Below are 15,376 nucleotides of genomic sequence, written 5' to 3'. Positions count from 1 at the left end.
GTTAAGAAACACTTCAAATCCCCACAGGAACACTGTACATCTGTGTCCCACACAACCTGTCCAATAAGAACACCCCCCAACAAAACACAACATATTGCACCAAATACTTCACAGATAAGATACCAATTCATTTCCATACTTTTATTGTTGCTTTAGTCTCATGTAAATGTCAAACGCCTGCAGGCTGAGGGCCTTCTTGGCTTAAATTAAACCTTCTCTACAGAGTTTAGCCAGAGGGCTCACACTACATCTCACCACAGCCTGATACAACTTCTACAACTGCCTGCTTCCTTTATAACATTGCACTTAATCAGAGGATAGAAGAAGACAGGCAGCGCTGTCAAACTGCTATGCTACATCTAGGAGAAACATTAAGAAATCCAAATCTCAAGAAGAGTTAGATTCTCGTCCATTGTTTTTTTTTACTTTTTCTGAAGGTAATAGCACTGGCATAAAGACACAGCTGAAGCAACCAATGAAAGCACAGGTAGAACAAACAAACCTGGTGAGGTGGATTAATCAGGTGAAGTGGTGTAATGAAAGCCAGCTGTGCAAACAAATGACTGAATCCTAACTGTAACTGTAAAGATCGATATTTAATCCTCAAAGTATGACAGCAGCATCTGTTCAAATTCTTTATGGACATGCTCAAGGGGAAAACAGGACATTAAGACAAAAGTTGATTTAAATTAAATTATGAATGGGCCTTCCTGAGGAGCACGACACAGACGTTAATCTGGTGCAGGATTTTAAACCACAGAGCACACCGTGCAGGCAGCTTATAGACATGCTGCTGTTTTTGCACAGAAGCTCATGCCAAATCTTATCAAAAACACAGTTGGCAGTAACACAGCATAGATATTAGCTCTAACAGGTTGGCACACCGACCAATCAGGAACTCCAAAAAAGCACTCGCTCACCTGTTTAAAACCGCGTGGCGCTGTGAATAATCTTTAACAGTCCTTCATCTACATCCAGAGCTGTGATCATCTCAGCAGAGCCCATTCAGTCTCTCCTCTGCCACATGCTGCTCCCCGAGTAGTTCTTGATTAGTTCTGGTTTGGAATGAGATCACTCACCCCGTCCTAATTGTAGGTAACAGGTGTTACATGGATGTGAGGGAAAACAACAGGCCTTCACTATATCTGCATCTGAAAAAAGAAAGTGGCAAAATAAATGTAGAGGTGCTAAAACGCCAACTGTAATTAAGGGCGTGACCGTTCTGAGGTGTGTGTGGGTGTGTGTGTGTGTGGGTTGGGCATCACAGGTCACCACTCATGCTTCACCTCTGCCCATGTTTTGATTAGCCTGCAGTTACACACAGTCATGCACTGTTAAAGATGGCGATGGTGCCAGAGCCACCACACTGAGCTACAAAACAGCTCCTCACAAAACCTCCATCTTTCTGCCCTTTATTATCTAAAGCACCAATAAAGAAGAGAGGCATATCAATATTAAACAGAGATGATCCAAGAGCACAAGGCTGATTTCTGTCACTTGCACAAGCTCTGTAAAAACACAGTAAAAAACAACAACCTTTAAGTTAAACTGACATAGTTCACTGATTAAAAAAACCCACAAAGAGGAGAAATATTTCAAAGAAAAATCATTTATATTAGAAAGTTCTTCACTACGCTCCAACCCCTGACATGGTTTGGAAAAATGAACCATTACAAATCCAAAGAGTGTGATACAGTCGGGACATGCATTCAGGCTGAGTTCATACAATTTGCCTCACTTGATACGTGCCTGATGAGCTGTATCACAAAAGCCAGGGGGAATCAAGCAGATACAAACAACAAAAAAATGAGCAGAAGGAATTTTCTAGTTGCAAAAGTACCAAACAGTCCACGGCAGAATCCAAGAGAACAAACTTACTGATAAATTCTGACAAACCCATTTTGACAGGAACCTAATCGCACAGCAGCATCTAATCAAACGTTATGCTGCCATGGTTAGACTTCAAACACTTCCAATTTAGTTTCAGATTAGGAGAATAGGATTTATTTGACATCATCGCATATTGATAATGAAAGGTATCCCATAAATGTTTGCATAAATCTGATCGGACTGAACTGTGTTGGAATGCTACAGTTAAAGACATTATTTATTAAAATAACAACAGATGATTAACACAACATCTGCTTGGCTACAGCAACATCTGTCACAAGAATTATCTTAAATTATAATTTATCTGTAAATGTTACGTTCTAATGCCTTCCATATGTGATCCATCTACTTCTATTACACAGTGTGCATGATAGCACTGCTTTAACCCCCACTATGCCACTACTCCATGCTTACATTATGTCACAGTATGAGGTGCTAGGGCTTCCTATGGTTTGAATACCTCTTTGCAATTATACCACATAATGGTGAATTGCATAGTCTATTATGTCAACTTTAATGTAGAGAAAACCTTCAGCGTGTGGGACAATACATTTGATGAGTCACAGTATTTCAGTGCATTATAAAGCAGCTGCAGCATTGTGCATGAATGGCTCTATATTATATTCTTTTGTTGCTGGAGTAAAACAGGACAATGGATGCTGTATTGCCAAGAAAAAAAATGTAAGCAAGTTTGGTCTGGAATCAGCAGAAGACAGAGAAGCCCTTCTTTTAAAAATGCCTACAGTACCATATTACCAGTGTAATCAGTGGAAACATTAAATGTTCAACACAGCTATGTTACTTCGAATACATGGCTACTATTGGAATATTTAGAGGCTTATAGAGAAAAATCACAATTTAATAGAGCTCACAGGCATTTGAAATGTTATATTAACCGTAACTTATCTTTGAGTTTTGTTTTATTCTTGCAGTTTTCCTTCATCCACAGCAGCAGTTCACTTTTACACATGCACTCACTGCTTTCTAAATACATCAAGTTATTTTCAGGATTATCAGCTGCAGAGTATTATTATGAAACTGATGCCATTAGCAGTGTGTCAGCTGAGGGTAATTGCTATTTTATTAAGAGCTGAAACTGCAGCCACCAATCCCTGCTTTACCAGCACACAGACTTTAAGATGAACAAACATTCAGTCTGCATTACACCGAGATGTTCACGGAGAGCATATGCTTATTATAAATCTCATAACTTCACACAAATGTTCCATGGCTACATCAGTAAAGGAATAAAAAGTGCTCTGCATGTTTGAGTTTCATTCACAAAAGGAATCTTTACTGTAATCAATACTGTGTGAAACTACATTAACTCAGAATAATAAATAAGCCATCAATAATAGCAACATTAATTGCAACAAAGGAACATGTGGCTGAATATTCAAGTCAAACATTCATTATCGTAATTTCTCCCCTTCTGCACCAGCTCTGCATCATACTCCAACAACACTCATACTGTATCTCTCTGGACACCTATAAATGATTGAGGTTAACTACTAATTGACTTATTTGGTAAGAACATACAAAACAGTCATATACTGCCTGTTCCGACTGGAAAGGTTTGGATTAGGACTCTTTGACATAAGGTTTGTGAACATGCAGGGTATTCTGACAGGTGCTTTCAAAACAATACATGGCAGGTGTTTGGATGAACCATCTGTCAGTCACCGTCTATTAGACCTTCAAGGTAACCTCAACCTGTTGGATCAAGCGGTCAAGGAACCAAAAAGGAAATGCTCCAAACCACCAAGGATCTTTGCAAAATAGCAAGTGGATTATATAGCGATGGTACAAGCTAGAAGCCAGGAAAGATGGATTTGCGTCTTTGTGATTTCACAAATGTTGCAAGAATTTAGCTGCCTCACAAGGTACTCAGGGGCCTAAAATAAAGTACAACAACAGTAGCAATACTCAGGAGCCACAAGAGTGATATAATTGGCATGAATCTGAACTCCATCAAAATGATTTTGTGAAAAAAGCAGACATAAAGAGAGTGAGGTGGTGTCAGAGAGGCAGTGACACGTGACGAAGTGAGCAACACGGGCAGAGAGAGAAATTCTGACAGAGGAGAAAGAATACACACAGAGGACGTTAAATGAGGCAGGAAGAAACGAAATGCACCAGCGTGTGATGGACATTTGCAAAATACACATATGGTAATACTGGTACCTGTTGCAACATCAGAACCAAATGTGCACCCAGCAGAGTTTTAAATGACCTGGACACTACATCTATAAATCACTCTTCATTTCCTGCCCACTGCCTGACCTTTGAACCAGAACTCACTTGCTTTATCTTGATTTATGTGTTGATTGTTGTGTGCTTAAACATTGACAATATCCTAAGGTAAACATGGAGCAGCACTGTTAACAGCTACGGAGGAGCACCTTATTGCTACCAATTAGGGGCCGCTTCGGCTAAGCTTATGACAACTAGTAAAAGGTCAGTGATGGATGAGCATCAGTTTCACATGCGTGTTGTGCTATAGCTGTAAACCCATCAATTTTATATTCACAGCAGCACCACTGAAAGTAATTTAACCATGAGAACACAAAAAATCTGCACATTATGTGCCAATGAAATCCTAATCAAACCACTGTCCTCATTAAGAGCTTAAAAATGTATTTCTGCTTCAAACGTCCAAGATGTCAAGCTGCTTACTATCCCTCCCAACACTTTAAGGCAAAGCAGACACTGGGAACAAGGGACAACAACAGCAGCTTCCCAGACAGTGGAGACAAAGACGAAGAGGCAAAGCACTCACCTCAAAAGGCTTTACTGTAATCACACCCTCCGGCAGCACGTCTACTCACTGGAGGAACAAGGGCTGCATAAACACCACTGTTTATGGACACATTAATTGAGCAGACGCTGAATGACACCATCTATCTATGGCTGAAAACACCTTCCCAAACTTTGCACAGAGACAGCCTGTTCAACTGTTCAAAGGTCAACCGTAGGATTTCTGTGTTATTGTTTTAATAATTGAACCGAGATGGAAAAGTTTCTGCCCGTGTGCTGTCTACAGACAGACACTGTTCTTCGCTCTGTTGTGGTCTGTGTGGCTGTGAAAGTGGATTAAACAGGCTTTAACATCAAGATGAGCTCTAATGAAACCCAATGGGGGGAGTTAGCCTGTCTGTTTGGCCAGCTGACTCCTGTAAAATACCCATCACTGTCTCCTGTTGCCTGCTCTAAAAGTAGCCTGCTGGTGCCAGTGAGTGCTCGCTGCAGCCTCGGAGTTACAGTGATGCCCACGTCATGTATCATTTATTTCACCAAATATTTGTTTTGTATTGTTGTTCTTCATTATCGTGTTTAAATGATCGCACAGCTCAGACATCTGCCAAAAATTATTTGATGGAGAGATAACGTCACCAAACATGGTCATATTACCATCATAAAAAACAGTTAAATTATATGGTAAATTTGCTTATTTTAACAGGAGATCCAAGAACATAAGGCTGCATGGTAGATGTTCCCATATCAGTTTGGCTTTCTTTATTCCAACAGTAATGGACAAAAATAAGCCATAAAATTATCACTGTATTCCACTTTTAGTGTCACTGTGAAATTAGCATTTTCCAACTTGCACTGTGTGTTAGTTCATGCTCTGTACCGATTGTCACTACTTTGCTGCCAAGGTAGGTAACATGTAGTGAGCTCTGCATATTTAAATAGTGTGTATTCATAATGGCATCTTATGATAGCTACATAGCAGAGGAAGATCACAACTATCCCAGGTTTTCCCGAAGCTCTTTACAGTTAGGGTGGCCCCCTTGCAAACACCCCCCCCCCCCCCCCCCCCGCATCACGGCATCTGTTGGTTAAATGTGTCCTCACAGGGCTGCAGCTTTATTGTTTTACTCTCTACAATACATTCCTGCCAGTAACAAACAACTCACTACTACTGGGAACACATCCTCTCTCGTCTCATACACACTCTCACGCACACTCATACATGCTCACCCCCTCCCAGGTACGCGCAGGCGCACACACTCACTCACTGCCCATTGCCTTAAAGGAGACATACCACTCCTGTAACATCTGTTTCATTAAGATAGGCCATATGCGATCTGTTTGGGTTTTGTCTAGTGCACAGCAATGGATGGAGAAAAAAAGCAATCAAGCACCTTGACTAACCAATTTCCTTTGGGCAAACCTCTCAGCTATTAATCCATATTCTTTTCCAGGTGTCAATGGCCGAGAGGCAGCTACACCTTGGATGTCGCCAGTCTACCACAGGGCTAATAAAGAGACAAACACACAGTCACACTCATACACATACCTACGGCCAGTGTGGTAGGAAGCAAGAGTTGTTAATAGTCGCACTTCAAAAGATACATACATACTAATGTACAACATAAAAGTGTAGTGAAAGTGTTCGGAATGAGACACACTGTACAAGGTTGTAACTGATCTGGGGACAGCTACAAACAAGCAGGCACAAGCCTAGCTAATCAGCTGTTCCTGTCGCCTACCAGCGAGTAAACAATAACTTTTTTCCTCCAAATTCTCAAACTGCACCTTTTAATGACTGAACTGAACTGTAAGCACCATTAAATTGCTAATCCATCAAAAATTGATGACCACAAATGACAGGTTAACCCTGCATATCTGCAAAATATTTTAACAATAAAGCAAAAGGTGTCACCATCTGTGAAACCTGTGACTGCATCACCCACTGAGAACAGGAAGGTAAAGCAAAGACATGTTCATCCTACTTGGAGCCATGTAGATCTCTGTCACCGGGTTCGGTTCTATCAATGCATTCCACCCACACCCCATTCGGGGAAGTCATAATGATGATCAATACGGTAGTAGAACTGTGAACAACAAAATCATCTATCAAAGGAAGAAAGCCAGAAAAAATATGAGTCAACCAGTATTGACCGGGGCTCTAACAATACATCACACCATGAAAGCTCTATTGCTGTTCTCCTTTCTCTTTCATGTGTCTTTTTTCCCCTGAATGTCCTCCACTGCATCTCTCCACACAGGAGGCAATGGAAAGTCATAATCATCCAAACACATTCCTGCTGCACCTTTAACAGACCCGTGCATTCACCGTGACACAGAACTTGACTGCACTGTTCCCTAACAATGGGCTCTGTTGATATATTGATATAAAAACATGCTGCTTTGTGTTGATATATGCAACATATTAAAGTGTTAAACTGTCCAGCTTTAGGGCCACGGTGAATAGTTTGTGATTCATATATAGCTTCTGTATTGTCAAACTCATACTCTGCCTGCTGTGATGAATAACTGCAGCCGTGCACTAAAAGGAAAATATTTGCACCATGGCACAGATGCCATTCCCTCTGCTCTTACTCATTATCCAGCACAATGTCAAAGAACCCCCAGGTCACTGAGAGGGAACATTCCTTCACATGGCCATCTATGGGCATCATAAATAAACAGTCACCCCAATTCATGAAAGCCTTCCACTTGCCATGTAAGGACACAATTAATTTGCTCCCCTATCCACAGCAACGCAGTCACACAATACCTTAATATCTGCTCACCAAAATAATGACACCACAAGAGGGAGGAGACGAACCTAAGACGATTCTTTGTTTTTCTTATTATTGTTTTCACTTTAGGGAATTTTAGATATGAAAACAGAGCTTTTTAATTAACTTTACAAGCGCGTATCGCTGGAGAAGCCACGCTTTGGAGGAGAGGCATCTGAAAGGAGCTGAGGGCTGGGCAGGGATGCTGAGCTGAGAGCGTGCAGCGAATGTTTGGCAAACTTACAGTTAAACAGACGCACTTCAAATAAAAACTGAAAAACGAAGATCTTATAATACTACTCTGAACATAAACTCGCTTTGGAGACGTGCACTGATGACATTCTGATTTCTCATTAACTTCTGAGTGCAGCGTTGCGCGACAAAAAAACGTGGCACTTGCAGTTTAAGCAGAGGAGCACCGACTTCACTTGGACTAAATATTTGCAAAACTTTCTTTTTTTTCCCCACCTACCTTTTCACATTCACTGGTGTGCGCGGTGGTGGCCAGAAGCAGCAAAAGTAGATGGTAAAATGACAAATCCAGTCAAACTTGTGACGGGTCCATGTTTGGCACAGCAGCGCACGGCAGTCCAATCTGGTCACAACTGAAGCGCTAACAACACCAAGCTAACGAGGCTCGCCACCTTCCACTGACACCGAGCCGACTACTAGATTGGGCGGCGATGCAAAGAGCACAACGGGATCTCCAAGGGCGCACGGAGAGTCACTGCGTCAGGATTGGTCAGAGGAGTCGTGACGCACCGGCAGGTGGCACACCCGTCGAATAAAATGTCCAGATTCATTCATGGACGAAAAGGCTCTGGGGAAGTGATGGAGCTCAGAGAACAACACCGGCAGATGAAACTGAGATAAATGTTCCTGGGAAATGAAAAAGTGTCCGAGCTTCTCTGTGTGTCTGTTTATTTTTATATTAAATATTGTTTCATTTGGAGCAGGAGATGCCCTGCAGGCTGTTTGTTTCCAGAAACATCCTGCAGTATGTTTAAAATATAAAAAGTTATTCCATAAGGCACGGTTTTATACATACATATAATACTGCAGCAAGTTTAAGCTCACATGATAAATATACCAAACACTATTGATACATATGAAACACATTCATCAGTCTGCTTTTATTTCACTCAGTGTGTCTCTGAGTCTAATACAGAGGAGCCAAAGCAGATTGTTTAACATTTGTTTGAAAATAAACAAATAAGAATTGAGGGGTAATCCTTGGAGGAATGTGGAAGCCAATTACAGCCGGCTACAGGGACTCGTGGAACAAACTGTCAGAGCTTCCTGCTCACTGCAGACCCCGAACATTTCCTGCTCCAAGTGCACAGGCAAGATTTCCATAAAAATACAGAACGGTTAGGGACATGAAGAGGATCCTCCTCGAGTTTACTGTCCTCTCATCATCCTGATGCCTTGTGGACTGTTTGACACAGAGTCTGTGTGCAGGATCCCCCATCAGCAGCTTGTTTGCATCCTGTGAGAGGAGAACCAGTACTTTCCATCTGGATGCTGTGCGTGTGTTGGTTTACATAATCGTGTGTCTGCTGTAAGTAGAAGGATGGCTCAGACAGTTGCTGATCTGGTTACCTGATGTTGTGGAGTTCATGCCGGGTGTGCTGTGCTGTGCACCATCCTGCAGCCTCAGGGACATCAGCTAATCTGGGGGTATTAAAACAATCTTGCAGTATTTGCATTGAGGTAAAACAGAGGACTAAGAGACAAATAATCAATTCAAAAAAAGGGCAAATATTGACATAGAAAAGGCAATTTATTTTATTTTACTGCTGACTACACCCAGGCTGACAGAGCAAACATTGCAAATGAAAGCTGCAAATGACATTTGGTACACTAGGTATAACCCAGAGTACAGCCCAGCGATCACTGTACGTTATACATCACACCTGAAGCAACAAACTGAATGTTAATGGAAATAAATATGAAATAAAATAAAGTGTTAAATTTACAGCTGGTCTTCTGTGCAGGTTTATTTTTCCAAATCATAAATGATAAAATGGTTTTAAAATAAAAAGAAGCCAGTCTGTGGTTCTACCCCAGCACACCTGCTATGGCTGTCCTGATAAACAGCAACTCCAAGCTGAGCCTCAACATTCACCGTCCTGCAATTTCACACCGTCTGATTCCTGGAGAACTGCATGAACACACCGATAACAAAGCTACTGTAGCCCACTGGTCTACAGAGACACTTTTCACTTCATAATGGCCCCTCCATCGAACTCAAAAGTATCAACCAAGTACCTGATTATAATATATATATATATATATATATATATATATATATATATATATATATATATATATATATATAAATATATAAATGTCTATCTATAAACTGTGACTCCTTTCTGCTGAAAGAAACACTGGTGATCGAACAAAATATTATATTCTTCTCCAGATATGCTTCTCTTGGTACAGTTTCCTATAGGAAATAAAATCCAGTGAACATGCGTATCATGGGCACAGAAACTGCAAGGTGAACACAGAGTCTATATAAACCTGATGCGATTTGGTGCTGACTGCACATTCTCCCAGTAAAAGATTCATAATGAAAATCTCCAAGGCTGCCACAAGTATGTATTTATCCTCAAATACAATTTATATTACAGGCATAAACTTTATAAAAAAACCTGATTCATAACTGTCTGTGAATAGAGGGAGCACACAATATTGATTAAGTGCAGTTTTTTCTGATAAATAACAAAAGTTAAGAGTGCTGCCAGCTTAGGAGAAAACCTGATTCCTTCATTTCTGAGTATCAAAACAAAAATTGCTCACACCTTCTCAGATATATCAAGGTATGAATATATCACTGGGAATGATGAAAGGATAGATTATAGGGAAGGAATGTTGACATACAACATGAAAGCTTTTAAACAGTTTTACGTTTAAGAATTCAATGTAAAATGATTCATCAATTACATTATATTAAACTTAGCATGCTCCCTGCATGTGCCTGGGATACGTGCCTTGCTCATACTAACACCATAACAGGAGGTCATGTACAGTAGCAGGTGAGCAAGCCCAACAATTTGGCTCATATTTGGATGCACTGCAAGTTAGGTAAACTCAAAGAAAGGATGGCCAGACCATCCCACACTGAACGACAAAAGGTTTATGTCTAAGATCAGGACACCTGAGTCAGTACTCTGTCAGTAACGTTGCAAGAATGCAGCGTGGAATGAGAAATATAAAAAATTCATACAAGGAATCAATGGTAAGCCTGATCCAAGAATCCTAATCCTGAAGTGTTTTTTGTTCTCTAGAGTTGTTGGCTGCATTTGTGTGTGTGTGTGTGTTTGAACAAACTTGCAGATGGTTAGAATGCACCGACAACGATTTGTCTCTTTTTAATCAGCTGTCTTTCATTTGTTCCGTGCAGAAAAACAGGAATAAAAGTCAACACGTAGCTGGGGTTATTCAGGGTGAAACTCGGAGGAAATATTGCCTGTCTGATTGTATTTCTTACTGATGGCTGCAGCTCAAAAAGCTTCAAAACATTTAAACACAACAACAAATTTCTACCACTATGAACCATGATTAGCCTATTTTTTGTACAAACTTGTTTACATATAGCAGCATTTACAGGAGGCGCAGAGATGTCCGTGTATTTTCATATTTTGACATGATGAATACCACGCAGTCCATAATTTTCTTGAGGGCTTTTCAATTTGAAATGCATGTTTTTTTTTTGGTAAAAAATAATTAGAAACTAGCACCCTCAGGGTTATTTCTCTGCGTGTGGCTTCTCTGTGTATGTGACGCTGTCCTTTCTTGACATGTGCAATGAGATATTAGCTCCCGAATACCAATGAAGTGTTGAATTATCACACAATCACAGGCCTGAGGTGTGATTGAAAAATCCATGGTCTAAGGTGTCAATTTTCAAATAACGTAGCACATTTATTTTTCAACATAGTATCCTCTTAAATGGAGTATACTATATGTTGGTATCTTCAACCTCCACAGAGGGGTCTGGAACAGCCATGATGGTCACTGTCATGGCGACCACCAGCTCATTTTTCAAACAGAGACCATCAGCACCCTGCCTGCAGACCTCACTGATTTGTCTCTCTTGGGAGCTGGACACTCTGACTGTTCCCACTATTTCAAACATCCTTTTGTTACAAATGCTGAAGAAATCTTTCAGGATCTGTTCTCAAAACAATGAAGTCATCTCTTGACAGCGTACCATTGTGTTATTTGTCGGTCTGTTAAGATCATTTCATGGATCTGGTCAATGGTTTCCTTCCGGGATGAGGACTCAACAGAAACACCAGTTTCTCCTGCTGCATTAGGCCAAAAACTTATCAAAAGCTTCTATTCTTTCCTCTAATGCTGAGTATTTTATTACATCAGCCAGGTCCTTTTATAGGCATCTCTTCTTCTTTATCTTTACTTGAATAACAAAACCTAATCCTCTCACTGTGTCCAAAGAATTCTGCATTTTGACATTTTTTGCACTGACCTTGATCATTGTCTGACTTGTCATCTCTACTGTCATATCTTTCCTTCAGCAAGCTGTTAGAAGAATATACAAGTAAGTCCACTCTGCCTCTCTTTCAGTCTCCATGCTGAACCTATTTGCCACAATATGCCTGTCAACAGGATTACAGCTCTTCTTCAGCCCTTCAAAGTGAAAATTGCTACACAAAATATCTGGCTGCATATTTCTAATTCCTGCTTCATGCTTTACTCTTAAAACTCCCCGTACATACTATACTCAGCAGAGATGGCTGAAATAAAACGAGCAGTTGCAGTGTGTCCAAATATTTACAGTGATTCTTATATCGGGGGTCCACAGGGAGGCCAATCAGTCAGCAATCACTCAGAGTAATCAGTCGGCAATTGCTTAGAGGTCAACAATCTACAGCGGCTTGTTACGACAAAGCGTAATCACACTGAAATAGAGCTAAGTACAAAGAAAGTGCTTCTTTCAGGATGGACGCGTGCTGAGCAATGGCTGCAGTCAGTTAACTTTACACGCAGCTCTGATTCAGTAGGTGAGTTTAGAGTGGGATTGAAACAAAGGTCGGGGATGCCTCTTAAAGTGACATGTAGCAAAGAAAGGAATCCTGAACTATAATGTAAGACATGACACAGCACATGTATGAAGTTTATGAAGATTATTGGTTTAATAAAAAAAAGTGAGTCAGTGTTTGATGCTGCCTCATATTGAAGTGAAGCTCTGTAGTTATTTAGTTTTGCCTCCCCCAAATCTGATACACACATAAAAAATTGACCTTCCCACAATGCCAACTGCTTGTCTATTATTCAATATTACGAATAGTAAATACATCATCAGGGATTAGGAAGCTCCTCCAGAACCACCGGGGACAACAACACACACCAGTTTTCACACCTTGTTGCCCCTTAAAGTGATGGCAGATAACGTGAAATCTCCCTAATAACCCAGTGTTATTAGCTGTCACCACCTGGTTCATTGAGATGCATGTTACACGGTGTCCTTCCTAACATCCCGTACATTCCTCTCAGTGCCATCGGATAAAATTAAAATGACTGCTGCTAAAGTGAGGTGACCTGCAACTCTTCTTCTAAAAGCACCAAAGAGAAGCAGCATCTAATAAAAAATGAATCGCGATTTGACAAACACAACGTGTCACCACAGACCGTTTGGCCCTGTTTCCCCGTGTCCCTCTGTCACAAGTCAGAAGCTATTGAGTCAGAACAAAAGTCAGATTATCGAGGGTTTTAATTATGCCGAAACAATAAGCTAATTAATTATCACTATCAGTGGTACGGAACATCCCTTTAGATAAAAACCCAAATCTAATTATCTTTTGACCTCTCTTTCTTCCCTCACTAAGCTCCTCAGCAAGTGTACAGTCAACACATCACACGCCTGAACTTGAAAGTCAGTCATTAATATTCTGTAAAATATGTTTGCAGATTTTTTGCCATAAATCACATTCGCTGGCGTTGTTTGTCTCACAGGCACATGGGGGACAGGCTGAAGATTCTCCATGCTTCAGATAACTTACCAGCACGGCTCAGACCCAGTTGGACTAATTCTTCCTTGAGCCACAAAAACAAGCCATTCCCAAATCCAAACAACACAATGCCAAAGTGCATGAATCACTTATTTGTATCAGCATGCCACGGACCAAACCACTTGCTCACCATATGCTGCTTTGTCTGTTCCTCCGTGGGTCCCATTGCCACTCATTTCCTAATGATTTACCAACTGCACACCTGCTTAGTCAAATACTGATCTCCCAGTTTTCATACAAGAAGGAAACCCAGGGGGAGCTTTACTGGGTGCAGTTCAAAATCCAAGCACTTATGGGGTATGTGTGCATGTGTGTGATAAGGAATGAGAGTGTGACAGTAAGAAAACAAGCGATAAAAAAACACAAGCGGACAGATGAATTGTACCAGAGCACAATTCCTGCTTTTTGAACCCTTATATGTACCAGATAACAGCTAAAGGCCAAAAGTAAAGGTGCTCATCCTTTTTGTCTCCCAAGCAGATTTTTGGCTACTTACTCTGATTTAGACAGCCAGACTCCCAGATGTTGAAAAATCCCAAAGAGCTTTAAAGGGATGGGAGAAATGGTCAAGATAAGAAAAAGAAAATAAAGGGATGCAACGCAATAACGATTTACTGTTGTACATATGTGCTCCCTGCCCACACCTACAGGTCAGCTCTGTCTGCATGTCTACCATTAAGCACCCAAAACTTTCTGCACGCACCTCTTTGCACTTACATAATCAAGCGCTGATAAATATCCTCCTCCTCCACAGCCATCTGAATAAAGACCACATCTGGTCTTGGTTGTTAGACTCATATTAGCTCTTCATGCAGGACTAATCAGAGCCATCCCAGACAGGCTTACAGGATCATGCTGGATCATACTGTTTTGATGGACTGGGAGACAGACCTTTGTTACTAATTTCATTATACCTCATTAACTCATGAGAAGGCATCTGCGGATATCTGTAAAAGTGAATGTGTGTTTTATATATATAATATACTTTTAGTTTCATTTAGTCATGGTAAAAACATGCGCATTGTTTTTTTAGTAGAGGATCATTTAGGATAAAAAGACTAAACCCTGATCACACTGACCATATGGCAAGGAGCAGTACACAAAGAGCATGAGGATGGTTTACCTATAATGGTCAAAAACTGTGAAAACTATGGTCACTCCTTTAAGTCAATGGCTGCCATTATTGGAAGAGGAATAACCATAAAGATGCAATTGTTGTAGCTTGAACAATCTGAAACAAATGTTTGGGGATATGTTGTCATACAAGTATTGTGTTCAGTGTGTTAGTGACCCCGAGGAGTGTGTCAGTGTGTTAAATAGTTCAATGTTTTGTGTGCACTACATGGTTGTAAACATCACTCGTCTCATAGCTGAGCGGTCACTTTCGGTACGCCCTTACACAATAAACACACAAATGATTCTGGGTTATTAAAATTGACAGACTGTTTATCACACTCTATACCCCTGGGTGACCAACAGAGATGGATGAGTTTTTACACTTTCACTATAAGGGCCGCATTGTTCCTTTAATATCTCAAAGCTTAGCACACCACCCATGTTTTAGATACAGATCTGATATAAAAATAATTAAAAGCTCCCACCACAGTTAATTACAAAGATAGATTAGATACAAAATCTTCTAAGCAGATATGTCCGCTTCCAAATTGCTTTTGGCCTTCGAATATAAAATAAAAATGCTCTCACTTAGATTTTCAGCGAAATTAGACTCATGTATATGAAAGTGAAACACAATAATCAGACAAATGTCCAAAACTCCAAACCTAGACGTTTTCCGTAGCATCGAGACCAGCTCTACATCTTTCATAGGCTCCACCAGCTGAACCCAAACACAGGCGCAGACTGCAGCCGGACCTGGCTGAGGCTGAGCTCTCTAAGTTACAAGCACAGGGCTGA

At 40.7% G+C, this 15,376-nt stretch overlaps 1 protein-coding gene across 2 annotated transcripts in view; it reads right to left on the bottom strand.

Moving 5' to 3' along the window:
* chrm3a (cholinergic receptor, muscarinic 3a) overlaps positions 1-8,079 on the bottom strand; it is a 62,836-nt gene extending 54,757 nt beyond the window's left edge. The window contains exon 1 of one of the 2 annotated variants that reach the window (XM_028423231.1): positions 7,894-8,079. The gene's annotated coding sequence lies outside the window, so the exon portion shown is untranslated. Of the gene's footprint in view, positions 1-920; positions 966-7,893 lie in introns of those variants that run through there. The other variant, XM_028423232.1, reaches the window with a different exon arrangement.
* Positions 8,080-15,376: the final 7,297 nt, after the last annotated feature.

This window comes from Parambassis ranga, chromosome 15 (genome assembly GCF_900634625.1).
Source record: "Parambassis ranga chromosome 15, fParRan2.1, whole genome shotgun sequence".
NCBI classification, from domain to species: Eukaryota; Metazoa; Chordata; class Actinopteri; family Ambassidae; genus Parambassis; species Parambassis ranga.
This window is presented reverse-complemented; position numbering and strand designations above follow the sequence as displayed.